The 15,950-nt window shown below is 33.0% G+C and overlaps 1 protein-coding gene across 1 annotated transcript in view; it reads right to left on the bottom strand.

The window, feature by feature from the left end:
• The window catches only part of Bai (transmembrane emp24 domain-containing protein bai), a 95,531-nt gene that overhangs the window by 32,844 nt on the left and 46,737 nt on the right, over positions 1 to 15,950 (bottom strand). The gene's annotated exons all lie outside the window — the stretch shown is intronic.

The raw sequence follows: 15,950 nt of genomic DNA, 5'->3' as shown, positions 1-15,950 counted from the left end.
CAAAACCTTTAAAATTCTCAAGCAAACAAGAGAATCTCATTTTCGAGTTTATGTTGAATTATCCAAGTCAACATCCCTTTGGAAAATCTCGCAATCGTTCACCCGCCAAATAATCAACTTGGATAGCGTCTCTCGCGAGGAAACGTGTTCGGAAGTAGTAAATCGCGACTGCTCGTAAACTTATCGTCGTCTCGCTCGTGTCAAGTGCCTGGAATTTTCGCGGATGTTTTTCACATCGCGTGTATAAACACAAGGGGAACATTTCGGTCTCTCTCAATGGCGATCGGCCGAAGTGGGCCAAATCGCGTTTGGCTCAAAGGAAGACCCGACACGGCTTCAAAGCAAAAACGAGGTTAAATATGTATGCCAGCATACTCGTCCAGCTGATGTGAGAAACACCGAGGGCACGACTGTAAATGTATGCACGCCATGCGTCTACTGTCATTGAACAGACCTACAGTGGTAATATTGCGGTTCTTACATTGACTGTAACTGACTCTGTGTGTGTGTGTATGTGTGTGTGTGTGTGTGTGTGTTATGTGTAGATAAAGCCAGTAAAACGCGTCGCTGGAACAAAATTATTTATAATCGAGACGCTTCCATCGCACCACGCTTGATCAATCTCGGTACGCGCAAAAAGCTATCGTTAAATTAACAGACTCTAAAACTGGCGTCAACGGGCAAACTACCCAAAGCTTTTTACTGCACGAAAAAGCAGTTGGCGATGTTATATATTAAGCCATCGCGAATAATCTAAATATCTACGTCAGATTTCGAGGAAAATTGCGTCTTGCAATTTTTTGAATTGGCTGGTCATGTCAAAAATTAATTCTTTTATTTATTACTTTTAATTTTTTTAATTCTTATTTTCAATTTCCTGCTAATTAATTTTGTTAATTTTTTCTCAGCAATATATATATATATATATATATATATACATACAATGCAAATAAGATGTAAATATTTCTGAATACAAGTCTCTTTGAAATATAAATAATAACTTGGGAGCTCGAGCCGACTGATTTCTCGACAAATAATCCGAAACCACCAAGCTGACCTAATTTCTCGAAGTTAAATAACTCGACCATCGCCCTTAAGAATCATTCAGCTTGGAAATAGTAATAAGACGAATTCCGACGCGCTAATCCTTGGACGCGATTAATTGGCGGTCTCGGCCGACGAAAGCTCTCGCAGCAACTTGCCTCAGAGCGACTCTCTCTCTCTTTTTGTATCTCCATATAACGGTCTTGACGTCTAACACTGCTAAGTCGAACTCATTAATCTGGATGAAGCTTCGTGGGTGTATACATTGAATGACCCAAAAGTTGTGAATCATACTTACAAAATATCGCCAAATAAAAGTATGAAATATGACTTAAATTTAAAAAAAAGTAACTATATTATAATACGTACATTATATTCATTTATTACGTTAGCACTCTACGTCGTATTATATATTATATATTTTTATCGTCATGTAATTTAAACATTAAATCTTAATTAAATGTTCTCTTTTCTAAGAAGCTTATACATCCTTTAACCTTGACGAAAAATTGCGCAACTTTGAGGAGTCTTTGGGAGTTGATAACGAGAAAAAGAATATAACGTCGCTCGTGACGACGGTGCCGGTGTTATGTCAGTTGCGTCATTATCCGGGATTGAGCATTTCGTTTGGAAGTCGAAGAAGAGAAAAAAAAAAAAAAAAGGAAAAAGCGTGGGTGGAAAAATCGTTGACCGTTGTGATCGCGCGATTCGCGGCTGTGCACTTCGTCGATGAACGAGCCGTTTTCTTTCTCTCGGGAAAAACACGACGATTGTCGTCAACAATTGCCGTGTTTACGCGATCGCGATGGCCAAGGGTAACAACGGCAGCCTCTTTTTATCAAACCGCGACGATTTACACGCAGTAAAAAAATCTTTGCCGCTTGCGTCTTGAGGAATAAAGAATTGAGAGAAGAAAAATAATAGTTTAGAGAAAAAATTGATATTTCGGCCAGAAAAATTTGCTCTAATTTACGCGGGCTCCAAATCGAGTTACATCTGCATTATGCCTAGACGATTCTATTTATTTTCGCTTGGCACGTATTTTTCTGTGATCAATATTATGTTTTGATTCTAAAAATCCGTTAAAAAAACAAAATAAAAATATACTCGGTTTTGCTAAGAATAACTAATATGTAGAGAATAATTAATAAGTAGAGAATAATGTTTTCAATCAAACATTTGATTTACTTCGACTTTTTTTTACAAGAAATATTAAAAAATTTAATATATTTTACAAGAAATATTAAAAAATTCAATATATTTTACAAGAAACATTAAAAAATTTAATATATCCAATATCATAAAAAAACTAATTTTCCACAGTCGTCATATTTCATAATTATAAAATAAATAATATTTTCTCAATGGTAATGTCGTGTAATTTTCTAGATAAAAAATAATAGAAGAGGACAGCCGTATGTGTCATCGTCAAACGAATAATCACTTTAAATGTCCGTGTTGCGAGCGTCATAATTTTCGGAAGTGAGCTCCAAGATTAGCGACTATTGACGTCATAGTCGCGACAATAAAAAGAGGGACTAGCGCGGGTTTCACAAGCATCGTATCACAATGAATTGTCACGATAGTGAGTTGCAGATATATAATAATAGTGCGTAGGATGACTAAAGAAATTCGCAGCTTTAATGTTAGCAATAAATTATCAAATTTAAAGTCGATTTGTAATTTATTAGTAATTAACTATAATAGCACTTGTTAAAATATAATTTTCCTCCATAATTTACTTTACACTCTTCCTATATATGTTATGTAAATATTTTTTTAAAGAGATTTTATCATATCTTTATAAATTATTTACATTACAAAAAATATTTGCGTCCCCACCAAAATTTAATATCGTAACTAATACGACTAATAAAATTCAATCTACGTCTATGATATGATTAGTTTTCTGCTTTTACAATAAGACTAATTGAGCGGATTTAAAGTAGATGGGGCAGTTCGCTACAGTCCTTGAGTGAACTATATTATTATTATAAGTATAATTATTATTACATTTATAATTGAACATTTTTTTGTCTTAATTTTAATTATTATAAACATTTTTTAAATTTTATAATCTATCTCGCTTGACAGCAGATGTCATAATCTATGTTGTCAAATGCAAATGACAACATAGCTACTAAGAAATGAAAAAAAGTCACCTCAGAAGCTGAATCAATTCATATCGAAAAATCGAGCATAATGAATGTAACATCTTTGGCAAAAAATATATTTCTGGTGTTTAAAGTGCAATTTTGCGTTGACATTCGCTACTTGTTCATCATCAAAAATTAATTATTGTAAAAAACTAGACGTAAATAATTTTCAAATTATTCTTAATTTTTTGTTGCATTTATTGCAAATTTTTTTAGAATTTCATATTTTCTACAACTTTAATCATCAAAAAGATTCGATTTGTTTCCATAAACACTCATGTCATTGTGTATATTCTAAATCACTATTACTAAAACTACATAATAAATTCTATAAAGTTGCACCAAAATGTTTAAATTAATATTATCTATCATTAAAAAAAGGTTTGAATTTATCTGCAACAAGTGAAATACTTCAACTACCTTAAAGTTAAAAAACTTTATTTTGTAGAGCAACATAATATTTCGTTGTCCTATAAAGTATTCGTTATTCTCAGCAAAATATTTACGCAAGTATTGTATTGCAACAGATGATCTATATATCTGCTCTTAAGAGCAAATAAAGATTCGTTTATAAAAAAAATTTTTTTTAATATTGTCGATATTATCATCTTATTTTTTTTCATTTTATCTAAAAATTGTAAAATTCTCACAATTTATATATCAATATTCGAGATATCAAAGCAATATCTAGTATATAAGAATAATTTGTATAATATTGTCGATATTTTGCAGAAAGAAAAAGTAAAGAGAAAATATAAATGATAACAATAATAAATGAAAAAGAAAGAGAAAAGTTTAAATAACCGAGATAATTTTTTATGCATATTTTATTTTGTAAATATATAGATCACATATGGATAATTTCAATATTCATGTCAGTTCTCAACTTGACATGGATATATTTACTGTTTCTTTTTTCTGTCTCTTTGAAGTGGTTTACCCGCACTTAACAAATTTCAGTCGATCGTGTATTCTCTTTACGAGCTCCCTTACGTAATATCCGTCGCATTGGGCTGTCGTTTATCTCTTCTGGCGTGACTCCCAGCAGAGTTTTCAACATTCTCTTCGACAGGCGTCTACGGCTTTCAATTGGAATGTATATTTTATTCTTTCGTACGTCGGCAGTAACTTTTCTTACATCATATTCATCAGTACTAAATGTCAAAAACATATCTTCGCAATACTTATAAATTCAAACACACTAACGCGAATTAGCGAAGACTGGCTATTGAAATCTAATTTATGCGATCGTACGATATATTTCTTCAATTTTTTCTTTTTACTTTTCGGAAGATATTTGTTTCATTTTATTACTAATAAATTACAAAATACTGTTCGTATAAACTAAAAAATTTTAAATTTTAGAACAATCTTTTTTTCCAATTTTTAATACCTATTGTTTTAAAATCAACTTATATATATATATATATATATATATATTCTCTAAGGAGCTTATTTTTTAAAGATATGCTGTACCTATCATTAAATATCTATACTCGGCGATGTTACAATCGACAAGCTCATTAAAAAACGATTTGGTTGAGGCATGACAGACAGATAAGTAATAAAATATTACTAACCTTGAATTATATGGATGACAAATTTTTTTCAATCAATTATTCGATTTTGCAAAAATCAGAGGAAATAACCAAGTTGTGTGCTTCAGGAAAAAAACTTCATCTACGTAAGAATATCTACGGAATATCTCTTTCTAGGGAGAATATCCTTTCTGGGGCTGCACGTGGGCGCGTACATGTCCGTCATACTACGGCGCCGCGAATCTAAGGTTTTATTACGAACATGATGCGTCGATTATCGAAGTAGCAAGCAGCTATGGCTTTCCGTTGGAGACGGAAGATGGAAAACGATGAGCACGGGTTCTGAGATTCCCGGCATTTCGAAGTCGTTGTCTGGCGCCGGTAAATTACGGCACGTGTCTCACTGCTTGAGAAACGCACACGTGTATTTTGATATTTCTATTCACATGATAAGAGAACGCCCGGAAAGATATTTTAAATCACAAATTAAATTAACAAAAAAAAAAAAAATAAATAAATTAGCAAAATAGAATAAAATTGGAAAGATGGAAAAGCATAATTGGTTTCTTTCGAAAAACATTGTTGATAGTAAAAGCATTGAAGAGAGTTGATTAAAATTCCAATTGTGTGATATTCACTTCAATTCAAACTTCGTCGATGCTGAATTTGATCACACATGAACTAATTTAATAATATTATCCATCCATAATGAGATAATGATTAATAAAAAGTTGCAGAAATAACGTTTGTTCTCGACCCAAGATATTTACTTAATTAAAATTGTCAATCATTATTTCGGGGAAGAGTATATACTTTTTATCTGAATAATCATCAATTATGCAAATACCCTGAATTACCTTGAATCAAATAATTTTCGAAATATTTTAACTGCGAAACAAGCAATATTCATTCAAATCATATTTAAGATATACTGCAATGGAATATCAAATTTCGTAGGAACTTTTCAAACAAATTTCATTCAAGTTTTAAGTGAATTGCGTTTTTATTACTTTCAGAGTTTCCTGAAACCAATTATGCTTTCGCCTCTGATATATTATCTCATCGCTTTAAGGGACGGCCAATAACCGATGCTGTTAAGTCTCCTGCGAGGATAGGAATAGAAGCAAGACGGGATCCTTTTTTTCCGGACTATCATCAATCGCATTGACGGTTGTACAACCCAACAGAGACCCGAGAAAAAATTTTATGCCACGGGTACGCTAAAAGGGTGCTCGACATAAATTCTCGCGAGTAATTTCCCTTGAAAATCAGATTAGCAACGGGAGTTATAAAAACACAGCTTTGCAAATATCGCGAACAGCGTGTAAGAGCGATTTACGTGCGTTTCTTAAAAAAAGATCAATTTTAAACTGAAAAAATCTCTAAATCCGTGATATCCTCTTAACTGATCTACACCAACGATGATGGTTGTAAGAGGGTTGCTAACGAGGGCCAAGAACGCCGATAGGGCAGTTCTCTCCAATTTCGTATGTTACGCGTTTATGGGTAAGGACAAGACGTTCCAGATTAACTCCTTAAGGATCAAAGACGGATTAAAGGAGATGTCATTATCTGTGCTCATTAAATTATGTTATAATATATGTATAATATATATATATACTTGTTTAAACCCTGTCACACTTTGTAAACAAGAATACTTTACTTATAGCTTCCTTCAAATAGATTCTTAACAATATTTGTAAATAATAATCTATTTTATTTTCAATTTTTGCAATTAAATTAAGGAATGTGAAAAAAATATTTTTTTTTCACGGAGAATAAAATTTCAGAATATCTCCTTAAAATTTCAACAGGGTAAGACCTTCGTAATTTGCAATTCACATAAGATCTCTTTTGATATAAAGGTACATTTTAATATTAAACTGTTAAGAAGTTTATGTAATTAAATTCTTCTAAATAAATCTTCATAACTTGTAATATTTTATAGAATGATATCTTTTTGTTAAAAAATATTCAATATAGCAACATGTATAAAACATAGTTTTGACACTGTAGTGCTTCATCATCCCGTGTAAAATATTTACATCAAAGATTGTTATAATTATTGGAATTTTCACGTCATGAAATTCTTTCGCTACGAAATTTCTCAATTATCCAAATAACCACGAAACTTATCTGTGCAAAATAAATGATTAACAAGAATAAATTAAAAACAATAGTTAATAATAATATTAATGCATAATTACATTATGTTTAAAGAAACAAACATTTAATTATTTTATTAAATTTTAATTATTGTTATATATCATACTATAATATTTTAAAAAAATTATTGTCTTAATAAATCATCATATTAAATGTTCGCTAGTAAAAAATTCGTTTAGTTAGAGACTCGGGGATTTATATATTACATATGTAATTTATAACAAGTCTAATTATCAAAAATAAGATGCTTTATATAACAACCTATAATTTCGTATAATATTGAGAGCTATGTATAATAATAATATTAATCTATAATAATGTTTTGCCTTCTATATTGATTTTCAGAACTTTCGGTTTATCTCTAAGTTCAAAGTTGCACTCAATTCATATTCCATATTTCAATCGTTTCAGATGCAATTTCGACAACGCTAGTCAGCGAATCAGTACATCCTCTTCAAGGGATTTTCCTAACCACCCTCGACCGCTAACAAACAATTCTTCCCGTCGTACATCACGCAAGCACATCGTAAGCGACTGCCAGGTGATACCTCTAAAAGACGGCCTAAGAATGGCCAATGACGAAGGAAATCGTCAGCATCGTCGTCATGGTGAATCGATGACGCTATTCCCGCTCAGAAGGTCGGAAACCGACTGAGGAAATCGCGTGTTCCACGCTCATAGCGAAATATTTAGCGCGAGTAAATACGGGATCGTGCATAAGTAAAAGATTTAAATAGACTGCGACTTGACGCTTTAATATAAATTATATCATTTTTTCTTAAAAAAAAAAAAAAAAAATCCAGATAATAGATTAAAAAATAAAATAGCCAGTCATGTATACAGATAAAAATACTCGTAATTTAAGCAAACATAAATTGTTTGCAAAAGTGAATAACTGAGGATCGCAAATGACATTCGTAAACAATATTATAATTATTAAATTAAAAATAAGTATAGATAAAATTAAAGTTAACATTAAATAAAGTTAACATTATGATAAAATTGAAAAAATTATAAAGAATTTCTCGCATTATACTTTTAATACATCTTTGATGATTTTTTAAATCTCAAATTTGTTTAGTTATAACAAAATTGCATCTTATTTACACAAAAAAATTATATATATTAAATTATACATTTCTTGAATATTGAAACTATTTCCTTTTATTTCATAGATCACCCCTTCACAAAATCTCATACTTTACACCATCCTCTAATATCAGCTGACGGAAACAGCAATAATTCGTGATACCCCGCGCATTGTTTTTGCATCTCGAAGAATAAGCACTAAAAAAAATTGTACGATAGCATAGGGGTTAATAACATTAGATGGCAGTCGGTGTGCTGACGTCAAGACTTGGATAGATATTGGCGCCACCGTGCTATGACGTCATTGACCGAGAGTTGCACAGGGTGGTTGCGGTGATGGTGGTGGTTCACACAACGGCGTAGGGATAAGAGAAGGCGCCGACAGAGTTTCCTGTCCGGAAAATATTTCTTCTATGAAGATCAAATCGACGCACCCCGGGCCACCTTATCTGTAACATGGTTGTTCGTTTGTTTTTGCGACGCGTCCTACAGAAAGAAGCAACCCTCGCATAAAAAAAGAGCTGCTCGCCAGAAAGTTCGCCGGAGACTTCTCATTGCTCCGCGTGGCAAAAAAGCTTTGAATTGCCGCGCCAGCGGAGATGGACAGCGGATAATAATTGAACGAAAAATAATTCTTTCCACAAGTTGGACGAGTTGTTTCAGTCTTTGCACATCTCCGTTTTTATCATTTCGATAAAATCAAATAAAAGAACTCAGACTGTACGTATATTCTATTAGAGATGGACAAAGATAATTTCTTTTCCTAGCTTTTGCTTAATCGATATTAATATTTTCAAACGTTATAATTATCTCGGCTATTTTATTTTTTCATTTTCAATAAATTCTTTCATATGTTTGCTTCATTTATTGATATAAATCAATTAGTATAACTCAACTTTGCGTTCTATTTTTCCTCAAAATTCTTAATCTTCAAATTTTTATTGCGACTAACCCTCCAATGTCAATTTCAATTCCAATCTTCCATATTCCCACCATTTTTTAAAAAATAACATAAAATATGATGGCGCAAATATACCTGCGATATATATAATATAATACCGTCCGCGTATCTTTCTTTTAAAAGCCTCTCCAATTCATTCTACATAATCTTGCTTGCCTGAGCGAGCGATTTAACAGGAGCGCTAAAGCCGAGTTACAACTTTTGTAATAGTGACGCAAATTCAGAGCGCCCGTTACGCTACTGCCTCTAGGCTGTCAAACACGTGTGCCATCACTTCCAACCCTGCGAACCTCCGCCATTTTGGTGGTAAGGAGAGTTTAGGTTGGGTGGTCTTTCCTTCGCATCCTCTTCTCTCGCCCATGTAATCTAGCTTCGAACCACCTCCCCGTTTCTCCTCTTTTTCCTGCTTCACCCCTGTCCCGGCCGGTCTATGTTATTTTACCGATTTCTCTTACCGGAGAGCCAGTGGCGTAATCTCGAATAAAGGCCTCACATAAAAGCGGCGGTGAAAACGCGATAGGATCTTCCGCGCAATTGAACGATCCGGCAAAAAACCCGTGAGTATCTTCATGTTTCCTCGACATTGCATCTCTTCCGCGCTTTAAATTCTGAAATATTTCTTTTAAACGTCGCGACTGTTATAAGCTCGGGGATATATAATAAATAAGCGCCAATAATATAAACCTGTTAGCTTTTTACTGCATCAATCAAAGACAATTAAGGAATATTTTTAAATAATTTAAAACTTTTCCATTATAAGAATATTACATGTGTATATATATATATATATATATATATATATATATATATTCTAAGACCCATAAATTTTCAAATAGTCTTGCGATCTAAATAAAGATTTAAATTTTCGGATGCTAAATTTATGTAAATATAAGAGAGATATTACATAATAATAACTTGAAACACATTATTACTAAACGGCCAGCATTTGATTTCCTTAATTCTCCATCGAATATATGTTTTATATTAATATTATTAATATTCTTACTCCGTATTGTTATTTTTGGCACTCTTTCAACCATACAGGTGGATCAGCGTATTTTGGACACATTTATTAAAGTGTAAAAGTGTTTAAAAAAAATTTGAAAAAATTTATATATATCTTTTTTGATCTTTCTAAATAAAGACTAGAATAATAAATTTGAAAAATAATTTGCTTAAATATATTATTTTATGACTGTTTGTTTTCAAGAAACTAATGCTGTTAAAAATATTACAGATAAAAATGATCCACCAGTACAGAGTCAGGATTAATTTTAATTTAAAAGAACTATTTAAGTAGATATTTAATACATACTTTAAATAAATAATAATGTTAAAAAGTGATGAAAAAATGAAAAGGCTTAATAAAATTTCCGCTAAAGAAAAATATATTAAACTTGACTATGAATTTGTAACTGAAAGAAATGACGACAGTTTCTGAGATACTTTGTATTACAATAGATATATTATCTTTTTTATCGCGGAGAAAAATTTTTTATTATTACTTGAACCTTTTCTTTTCTGGATTTATAGTGTCTTCTTTTCAAACAAATCGATTCGATTACTTCGATATGACGTTTACGAACTTGGAATTTCTGGAAGAAGGAGCAGCAGGGTCCACGTCATTGAATTATCTCATCGACCGTTAGGAAGAGATCGGCACACATAAAGTGGAAAGCTTTTAAAGCCCGTCGAACAGTCGCCAGTCAGAGTTTTCATTGACTCGAGACAAGTTTATGAGCCGTTGCTTTATGACTTCCTCGACGCGTTTCGCGGTAACAATGGATAGTTAGCGAGAAAAGGGGCCCGAGCTACGCCAACTTCCGGAATCGAGAAGCTTGCGACTGACCGCTCATAAATTATGCCGGATGTATTTACACACGAAGCTGCGTGATTTCCATGCCGCTTACTACACTCTGATTCGGTGTTAAACTTCTGCTCCAAGCATCGCGTGCTTTTCTTGCAAAAGCCTGAACTAAATTATAATTTTCCTCTAAAGCGAAAATTTAATTGGAACTTGTTATCAATAAATATTTTTTGTAGCTAACTTTAAATAAATTTTCTATAACAAAAAATCTATACAAAATTAAATAAATTTTTTTATTTCATTTTTATTATCTATTTTGCAAAATGTTTAATTCAATAAAGTTCTATCTTTAATCCTAATATTTATTCCTTTTATACTTTACTACAAAGAGATCTTTGATACATCAGTGTAAAAGCGTGATGACCATATGTTTAAATAGAAAGACTCCAGCAAATTTGCTGGAATTTCGTTGGTTCGCTAGTACTTGACCGCATCGGCGACTATAAATAGTTGAAATAATCACGTGACGGCCGCATGCCGGCACATGCAAACGTAGATGTAAATAAATAGCATATGTGTAAACGTGACGTAGTATCGCACACTGTCGAATTGCAATCGATCGGACCACGAAATTATCGGTGCTACATTTTAAGCTGCATTCAAACATTGTACCTCATCCAACTCACCTATTCAACCTATTAATGATACCTATTCGAACTATTAATGATACCTATGCTTTTTTCACCAAATCGGCGAATTTATTTTTCGAATCAAACTAGAAATTTGTATCAAAAACTCAGTTACAACAAATTCTTGTTTAAAACTTACTCTCGAAAAAATGTTTTTAAATAATAATTCAGAAGAATTGTCTAATTTTTAAATATTGAAATCTTACATTTGTAATATTTTTAACTAAATTAAAATTGTATTTTTATCGAAAGAAATAAGTATAAAAAGAAAAATTGAAGAAAACATGACTTTTACTTTTCTATCTTTTTTGAGTCGTCTTTCTCGTCGTTATTCATTCCACTTGCTGAAGGGAGTAAAAATGTATGATCATTGTTAGCTGACCGACTATAAAAAATCCTTTGCAATGGATCGGCAATAAGATATCCTATGTGTTCACCGTGACGCATTGCAGTGAATCAAAGAAGCGAGACACGTCATTCACCCGCGCTCACAGACAAGCTCCATTCGCGTCATCGCAACGAGATACCGGGTGGCGGCCGCGTTTCAGCACACCACCGATCAACCACAATGATTTTAGGTACACGTCAATCAGACTTGCGATAACGATCGCAAAGTGCGTCACGAGAGCACTGCTTGAAATTTACAGGCTGAAGATTGATAATACGCAATGCACGAAGGTTGATAATACTCGTTATGAGAAAATCGAAGTTTCTTTAAATATCATCAGAAAAATAATTTTTGGACTGTAACTGATTAAAACGATAAAAGAAAAGAACTCTTAATAAATTTCGATCTCTATATAAATAAGTAAGATAACTTTGTATTATTTGCCTAATTTTAGATGGGCTCTAATAGGATTTTAATTTGCCGCATATTTACCGTAATACTAAATGTCAAAGTTTAAGCTGCGAGATTACGTTTCAAGTGACAGTTTGATCGACTTAATTTCCATTATTTTGTGTATATTATAAACATCTCGTTGTATTATTTTAGAATATTAATTTGGAATGAAAGGCGAAAATAGCAGAGCTAAATCTGTAAAACTATAATGAGAAGACAAGCTCTTTCATCACATCGCAAATATGTGCACTGGTATCTTTATAGCCCGGAATTTACGTAATTCAGAGACACACACATACATAATATAACGTGTTCACAGCACGCGCAGCTAGACTACAGGATAGAGTAAAATAGATTTTATTACACTCCCTCTTCTCTCTTTCTCTTTCTTTTTTTTTTTTAGAAAGAAAAAAGGCAAATGCCAAGAATTCTCAAAATTACTTTTCGCAACTTTTTCGATCACTCGCGGTATAATACAAAAAATATATTTACGATATTATTATTACAATTATCTAAAAAGAATTAAATTTCCGTATTGCTCGCATTTATCTCATGACAAAAAATATCTTGATTTGCGTGAATCCTATAGAATTAAAAACACTTTTTGTTTACACTGACGCAAAGCGCTCGGTAAAAAGCGCGTCGATGAAATCTCGGTGATTATCGCGGATTTCTCGCACTGGTTGATTTCGAGTAACGAAGGAAATGAAGGAAAACTATCCACTAAATAACAAGTGATAAAATGTATATACAAAATGCATGAAAAATTATTGTTCTTTAAGTTTTTAGGATTTTAAGCTGCGTTCGATTTTAAGCATATTTTAATACCGACATAATTTTAATTTAATATTTAATTTAATTGAAATATTTATTTATAACGAAACTCATGAGACAAGATATTAAAAATACTAAACAAAATGAACCTAAAGAGATCAGTTCGATAGAAAAATTCATTCTGGATTCGTCGTAGCAAAGAAAGGGCTGATAGTTTCGGCCCGTTTATGCAATCGATAATATCTACGGACAAAAATACTCGTCGGAGCGGCTTATGAACTTTCCCGGCTTCGTCGAGACGTCGTTGAGTAAAGTTTGCGAACAAATTTGAAATCTCTCGTTATAATATAAAAATATAATAATACGTTTCTTCGTGCAAAAGTACATACAATAAATAATCTATCTAACAATCAAAAATATAAATATATATATTGGACTTTTTCGAAATGATAAATCTTAATGAAAAAATACACTCGATTCTCAATGATGTCGATTTTACACGGCACGAAATGAATAATTAATGCATTATTAATTAAGCTTAATTCGCAGTTGAAAAAGAGTTCCGATTGAGAAGTAGCTCCTGAACGAAAAGATAGTGTTTATCGATGAGATTTTTTGTTAACTTGTCGAACAGCTCCAACAAGGAAAATTAATGATATCCACCTTAGTATAGAAGCGGAAGATAATAGATGTTGCAAAATTCCTTTCAACAGATACATAATGCAAGACTATTAAAAATACTTGGCACAGGTTTGTAAGCGACTTATCAAGTCCTTAAAATTCCAATCTGATGTTAGCCGCAGATCCTAAGAATTTATGCATATCTGTGTGTCAGTTATTACTCGTAAAAGTCTAAAAGCGACGCTGAAAACAGAGGGAATGAAAGTTCCTGCTTTCATTTTATCACGACATTTTATTGCATCCGTGCTAGAAAAGGTCTCCCTTTCATCGCCATAAAACTAATTTAAAATATAAATAACATAAAGCTGTTATTTTACGCGGCCACATCTTTTCTAATTGTCCATCTACTTGCAATAACTATTCACAGTTGTCGGGAAATTTTTCGTATGTTCTGTTTTGTGTTCTAAGGAACTTACATCAGAGCAATTTGTGTGTACACGAGATTCCGCGTTTGCATACCGTTCTTCTTTATATTTCGAGTTCCCAGAATTCCTGCTCTACTTCTTGCACGGGGAACATCCTCGGTCTGCCGCGGGGAAGATGCGTGGGTTGCCATACGTATCTCGAGACGGTTGTTATGATTTACCTCCGGCGCGAAACACCCGCTAAAAGTAGCGCAATCATCGGACACACGTAGAAGAAGGAGAAGAGAAAGCTCCCCTCCTCCCTATTAACGCTATTAGCGTAGCATGCCGAAAGCGGGCTAACGAGGCTTGAAGTTATTAACTCGATCCGGTATGCGCGAAATTCCCTCTCGTCGACGCCCTCGCGATTCCCTTGCGAGAAAGAAACCACACCGAAGAAAAAGCTCGTCTTATTTTTTTTCTCTTCTCGTTTTAACCTTCCTATAACCGTAATATGTGGCGCACGTTGTTAGCTCAAGGTCGCCGCATGAATCCAAGGCTGTATGTGGATTTTCCCCGTGACGATTCCGGCCTGTAATCCAATCGGAGGCTCGATTTTCTCGAGCTTCCTCTCGAGTTAAGCTCTTTTGGAATAATCGGATGTGATTGAAATATTCACGATCGAGATAGTCACGTGCGCGTCCACGTATGACGCATAAGCTGTGACAGGTGTCATTAGTCTATATTGATAGTTTAAGAGTGTGCAATTCCCTCCTTTGCATTGCATTGCGCAATATAAAAAAAAATGTACGCTTAGTTTTATAATAAATACTTCGTTACTTTTATCTATAATTTTAATAATTTATAATAAAAATATTATATAAATCGAAAGAAAAGAAATTATTTTATTTAAATAAATAAGTTTACTTATTCTAAGTAATCAGTAATGATTCGAATATTTACTGATACAATAATTCGTATGCCATACTTACAATATAAATAATTATATTATAATTAAATATAGAGAGAGAGTAGATATTATATTATAAACAATGCCGAATTATATGCACTAAGAACTCTACGCAATTAAGCTCTTAAAGAAGTATGTTTTCTTTCAAGTTGATATCAAAGCTTTCCTTAGATTTAGAAATATAAATAAAATATCAATAATTAGATTAACTGAATAAATAGATTAATTGAAAACTTATAAATTTAATTAGATTAACAGAAAACTTAAAAAACTTACAAAATGCAATCATTTACAGCGATCTTTATTTTAAGAACCGTGCATTTCTCTCTCTCTCTCTCTCTCTCTCTCTCTCTCTCTCTCTCTTTCTCTCTTTCTCTTTTCTTATTCCACTCTATCTCTGCAAGCGTTAAAAATAAAGCGAATCGTTTCGCGCGAGCAACCGCTTCTAGATTTCTCTCTGGAATAAGTAGAGAGAGACAACGCAGGATATTTCGTAAGATTCATCGGAAATGATTTCTCATGGCAGACTATGATCTTAGAAGCGAGACAGATCGATAAGATACGGTATCAGCTTTGACGCACGTAGTTATCGCTACGACAAATCGCATACACAATAATACACGAGCACAGAGAAAGACTGTCGGCATTGTGATCCGTGTCTTCGATTAGATTCAACGATGAAGTCGAGGGGCTCTCGACGACGATTATTATCATTGACGCACGTCGTAATCGACGATATCAAATGGCCCTACGCGCCGCGTGCCACGGCTCATGTATAAATCGCTTGTAACTGCCTATCATCGTCAGAAATAAAGCAGCTTCTTAGTTATAGAAAGAGAGGAACACCTGATGACAAACGAGTTACAAAAAAGAGGGTTATAATCTTGTAC

Source organism: Anoplolepis gracilipes, chromosome 9 (assembly GCF_047496725.1).
Source record: "Anoplolepis gracilipes chromosome 9, ASM4749672v1, whole genome shotgun sequence".
NCBI lineage: Eukaryota > Metazoa > Arthropoda > Insecta > Hymenoptera > Formicidae > Anoplolepis > Anoplolepis gracilipes.
Note: the sequence above shows the minus strand (reverse complement) of the source record. Positions and strands in the feature narration are given on the sequence as shown.